Below are 6,258 nucleotides of genomic sequence, written 5' to 3'. Positions count from 1 at the left end.
CCAGCAGCATCTCAGGGATTTTTTTTAACTCAAGCCCTCCTTACTCTCTTGACCTGCTTGGCCTGGCCTGCATGATCAAGATGTGCCTTCACTTTAACATTAGAGAGTGAGCTACGTCCAGCAGGGCAAAGGCCAAGCTCTGACTGAACTACATGAAATAATGCCAGTGGATTAGAAAATCCCAAAGCTGCCTGAAGGAAATGTTAGAAGAATTTGCAAAGGACCAATCTGATATTTGATGGACTTTCTTATCATTCACCTACATGTCATTTATTGCAGAGTTGTTAAGAGGAAGCCTAAAAACACAGTATATATATGCTATAGTGTACACATCTAGAGAGAGGTCTACAGCTGGAATATTTTGTATGGGCACCCTTTTAAAAAATGACCAACATTCACTATTCACTGCACAATATAGGTCATGACCAGAGCATATTTGTTCATAATATAATTATTCTGACAATTTTTACCATAATTTTTGTAACATCTAAGAGAAATAGTTTTATTTCATAAATCTTAAGTCAACCGCTCAAAAAAAGTCTGCAGATTGGTTTTAGTGGCCCAAAATAAATCTTCTGCAAACCATCTGGGAGTTGCAACCAAGACCCTGGGAATGACTGATCCAGAGTCTGAACACCTGGAAATTGGGCACCGACCAAAGAAAGTATTGTCATCAAATTTTGGAAATCAATATATGATATATGGACATGACCCTAAACCTAAAAGTATAATTCACACTTTTATAAAACTCTATCCCTCCATTTATCTATTATCTATACCACTTATTTTTTAAGGGTTGAGCGAACTGGAGCCAATCCCAGCTGACAGTAGGCACAGAGGTGCTTTACTCTAAAAACACTGTCCACACTTCAGAAACAAAAACTTACTGTGTGATCAACTTATTCAGTTGAATCAAATTAAACATCATTTTGCTGATTTCAACTTTCCTGGGGAGACAAAATAAATATTTAAGTTTCTGTATTAATAAAGTGCCAGTCACAGCGAAACCTTAAATTATAGGAATTTGACCCTGGGACAGCAGGGTTTTTATCTCTCGTATTATCGATTAATCTGCAAACTTTCGGAAACCTCCAATTAATGGTCCGACTAATCACTTTTGACTCGTCCTTGTTACAGTCGTTAAAGATACAGTGTTTATTCTTTTAACTATATCTTCCATGTATTTATATTAAGTTTAACTTCTGCAGTTTAACTATCCATTGCGATGTCACTGTATTAACCTTCATAGCAACATTCCTGGAAAAATAACGTACATATACTGTCTGTATACTATCTTGTGAAGGAGAGTGGAGAAAGTGTCGATGGTATTTTTTTATCAGGATCCTCTGCTGTAGATAGGACCAGGTGAGTGAGTTTGAAAGAGGGTCTTTGTCATGAGGGGAGGCACAGTAATTTCAGGGTCACGACCTTCTAGGCAGTCACCATCATTCCACATACAGAGGAAAGAAAGATCTGAAACTGCCATTTCAGCTCTCGGCTCCCAAGTCTATAAATTCTTTTTTACATTGCAGTTGTTTGTAAGGCAGAAGTTAGACAACAAAAAAAATCCAAGAACATACTGTACAGACTTGATTTAAGTAATTTCAAGTGTAGCAGGAGGCCATGAGCAACAATGATGACTGAAGAGTCCAAATGTTTGAAGAATTTAAACAACCACAAGTTCCAGCTGGACCAATAAGTCTGTGTTCGTACAATAGTAGGTGTACACAAAGCCATTCTGTGCCAAAACTTTGCAGTTTGCCGGGTCAGGTCAAGTCATTGTTGCTGTGTCACATAAAGACAGAAAGAGGCAGTTCTGTTGGAAGGGCCTTTAACTTAGAGACTGGAAGACAGTGTCTTGTTTGACTGGAGACAGCAGTGGAGATGAGTCTAGATACACAACGCAATTATTGTAAACAATTAAAATCTGATTTATTGGCCAAGTAGGAGTGCACATACAAAGAACTAGACTCCACTTTATCATTTATCTTGCTCATTGAAATAATCAGAATTGCTACTACTACATACTACTAAACTGTGTTAAGTGTATAAATGGGTGAACTTTGAGTGTAGAAACACCAAAAACTCAACCTTATACCAACCTAACCAGAACAAATATGGAAGAGAGAGGGACTAGCTGCCCAGGCACCTTCTGATACAGCTTCATTCACACCAGATCAGGGGCCAGCCAATCCCATAACACTGGCAACCACAGGATAGAGGCCTTTGGAGCTGTCACACACTGCAATGCAGTTGATGTGTAACCTCCACACACTTGAAAGAAATAGAGCAATAACTGGGCATTTATCTGCCACAGCTAAACGTGTAAAACGATGCTGCTGCAATGTCATTGAATGCCGGCGCAACTTCAGCCCCAGACCTGCACCTATGTACAGCGGGGAATACAATGTATACCTCTACACATCCTCTGTCCCTCTGGTGCTTCGACTGTATGCTGCCTTAGGCCGTCTCTCAGTACACACAATAGGCCTCTGTGTGCATGGCCTGCGGAATGCTGCGAGATGGCAGAGCAGTGGGATAGCTGCAGGGTGAAGATGGGGGTTGGTGGGTGAGGAAGGGTGTGGAAGCTCGGTGGATGAAGGCGAGGAGGGGGGGGAGTCTAGGAAGGGATGGCAGGGATGGAAGGAGTGCAGTGATGTAGGGGGAGGCCGATCTTTCACGACTGTACGGGTGCACAGAGGCTCCAGGGGTCTAGAGGGTGTCCAGGTTTCGGCACAGTGACCGCAGCAGAGGGGTGGCTGTGCTCCTCTGTGTACACACAAACCGGTGACAGGAGCACCAGGCGTGAGAATGAGCTCGACAATGAATCCTGTCCCTCATGAATAACTGATTTTTACAGATCAGTTGTAATTAACCAAAAGGGAACCAGAGGATTAAATGCATGGAGTGCCTTGTACACTCTTCTTGTGATAAAAAGTAAGAAAGAAATACTAAGAATTGATTTTTGACTAAATCACCACTAGCAGCCCCCTGAGAATATAACGCTCACTGCACACCTGAAAAATGTCGAAACTACTTAGGCTTTTTGTGTCTAAACAGAAAATGCAAAGTTTGGCCTTCAAGGGCAGTGGCAGGAGAAGAGCCATGTTATGACTTACTGTAAGTGAAAAGAGATTACTTCTGTGTGAAGGCCATTTCAGGACATTCAAGTTTTCTCTTTCATCTGCTCAATCTTTGCAAGCTTGTCCGACTAAACTGTGCTTAAAGAGAATGTGGGAAATGTTGTTGTGTTGCATGTGCATTAGAGATGACAGTCAGATGGGTGTGTCCAGGAAAGGAGTCGGTGGATTTGCATAAACTGTAGGTGTGCATATGAATTACTGTTAACATGCTAAGTACATCTGAGGCCAATCAATTTGATCCTTAACTCTAAATGAGATTTGCAGTTCCCAAGAGGATAAAAATGGTCCTGAATTTCATGACATTTCCTTGGACTGTTGACAAGATACACTCATAGCCACTTCATTAGGTAATCCTAATTTCTGTGTGGATTATCATATATCCATTGCTGCTCGGTGAAGAAAAATATCCCTTTCCAGAAGTAAATGTGGAAACCAACTATTTATACATTATCATATTCTCCTGTAACAGGAGAAATGACCATAAACCACATATAATTATATATTGTGTGTGAAGTATGGCTGTGTTTTGATATGTGTGATCACTATAATGATGTGATGAACCTGTGATTGATGGATAAACAAGCAGACTGACCTCTCTGTATGGGTGTGTGTGTGTGTGACTGTGTGGTTGGATACACTGAATTCCTTTCACACTGGGTGGTGCTGGAATGATGGCTCTCATCCTTCTGCATTAAACGATGCGTTAAATCCCCAAAAACATTTAACAGTTTATAATGAGATTAATTTCACTACTGTCTGTAGTGAAAGTCTTTTATATTTAAATGGATAAGTCACTTCAGCTCAATGTAAATGTTTTTCTGAGGAGAACATGATTCGAGGCCAAGAAGGAGTTTGAATGTTTTGAGCAGTCTTTCCCAGAGACTGGGTCAGGTCCAGCAAATGGGTGGCGGGGGATATATTTTGGGTCTGAATTTTGAAGCTGGGAGTTATTTGTCAAACCTACATCTTGGAAATATATAATATAATATCTTAAAATAAGATTATATGAGACATAATTGTGAATACAATTAGTTTGGATAATTAGGGCATAAAAGTATGCAATATTTAAAAGGTGGTTCACCATGTCAAAGATCTGGAAAACACTGATTTAGAGATTAAGTCAGTCAGTAATGTAAAATTGGTGTATTGGGGTCAGGACAGGCTAATGATGAAGATAATGTGGATAAAGATCCCCTGAGAACCAATGAATGTATTTACTGTATTCAATCTAACTTTTTCTAACATAATTCACTGCAGATTATATTCTTGGGTGCTGTTTCCCAGTTGATATGTGAATGTTTTAACCCAGACTATAATATTTAATCTGATTGACACACGGTACCAGGCACATTTCAGAATCCACTACCCCCTGTCCTTCATTTAGTCGCTCGAACTGTGTGTCCAAAAACACTTTATCCAGACCTTGAGATCACCGAGCCTGAACCAAAGCTCCAGACCCGGTATGTTTCTTTTCCTGTGTGAGGTGGAGGGGGAAGAGGTTAAGTTTGTGCAGGCTTGGTGCGTGAAGTGAGGGGGGCTTTCACACACAAGATGGAGGATGAAGGGACAAAGGTGGCATTCATTGGCCCAGGAATGGAAAACATTTTCTCCTGAAAACAGAGAAGCTACAAATGGCAGAAATAGTGCAGAGAGGCCATGGGTGAACATGAGCTTTTTTGGGGAAGTCACATGCTTAGAGACCACCAGAACCTGAGAGGCCTAATTTATCTGGTAATGGGGATAATTTCATGTCATCTTATCGAGTCTGGAAGGTTATAGGATACAGAGTCTCGAATGTGACTGATTAGCATGTGTGCTATGGGTGTGGTGCGTTGTCCCCAAAATCCAGGGCCATTTCCTGAACTCCTCAAAAGAAGTGAACATGGAAACTGGAATAGAGCTCAAAAAGTAGATAATATGAGCATTTTTATCACTATCTGTCGTCAGCTGACTGAGGAATTAAATGTGCTGTGGTGCCTAACCCACAGGATCTCATACACTAACATCAAAAGACAGGAAGCCCGGCTTCAAAGGAGAAAGAAAAATCACAAAATTATACAATAAAGTGTGTTTGAAGCATCAGGAGATCTGTCCTACCCCCCTCTCAACCCCCCACCACAAATACAAAAAAAAACCTTCCTCGAGAGGAAGGATCTCAGACACATGACTGAGATGTGTCCTCTCAACAAAAAACAGCTGAGTCAGAGAACAAACTGACCCCAGTTCAGGGTCCTGGAGTGAGTACGCCACCTACAGGACAAGTCAGCATGTACTTAGTGAGGAAGTGCAGGAAACTCACCAAGGGGGGTCGCCATTCCACAACGGCTAGTGAGTGACACTCTTGACTTCTTACTTATGACATTACTCACAAGACTGGACATTAACAGCACTGTATCCCTGACACCAGTGCATGTGTGAATTAAAACACACATGGATTTAATGACAAAGTAAACAGATTGTAGTAAAGTTGATTTTTATTGTGTTTGTGTAAAACTTCAATTGTATAGCACTTTTCAAAACAAAGTGCTGCACTGGTTTGACTGATTTGTTTATATTAATTTACTTTAGTTCTTTTTTAATAGACAAAATATCTAAATATATAAAGAGATAAAAGAAGATCTAAATTCTCAGTGGTAAACTGATAATGGTGTAGGCTGAGGTGAGACCTTATTTACACCTACCCCTCTTACCTTATTGAAATGACCTAAGCTTGTGTCAGTACTCATTTGAACATGTTTCTGTCAATTAAATTGTCCATAGTATACTGCCAAGTTTAATCCTTTTTATCCCGCATGAAACAGGATGAAATAAGGGGACTATAAAATCAAGCAGTTAAAAAAAAAACATGATAAAAACAAATAAGACAAGCTTACAATAAAACCCTGTGCTAAAATTAAATGAAAGGCGTTCTTACAAAGATGTTTTGGAAATGTCTATGATTCTGCAATAAAAAAATATGAAAGTACAATGAATAAGAGCTTCATGATAACTGCAGGAATTCTGGTTTAATTAAGCCTCTTTTAAACCCTGTATATTCTCTAATTTGGGCCCATTTATCTTAACTGCATTCACTTATGCCAATAGTTTCTGATGTCTCCATGTAATCTGCCATAGA

Source organism: Solea solea, chromosome 11 (genome assembly GCF_958295425.1).
Source record: "Solea solea chromosome 11, fSolSol10.1, whole genome shotgun sequence".
Classification (NCBI taxonomy): domain Eukaryota; kingdom Metazoa; phylum Chordata; class Actinopteri; order Pleuronectiformes; family Soleidae; genus Solea; species Solea solea.
The sequence above is the reverse complement of the archived record's forward strand: the minus strand, read 5'-3'. Positions refer to the sequence as shown.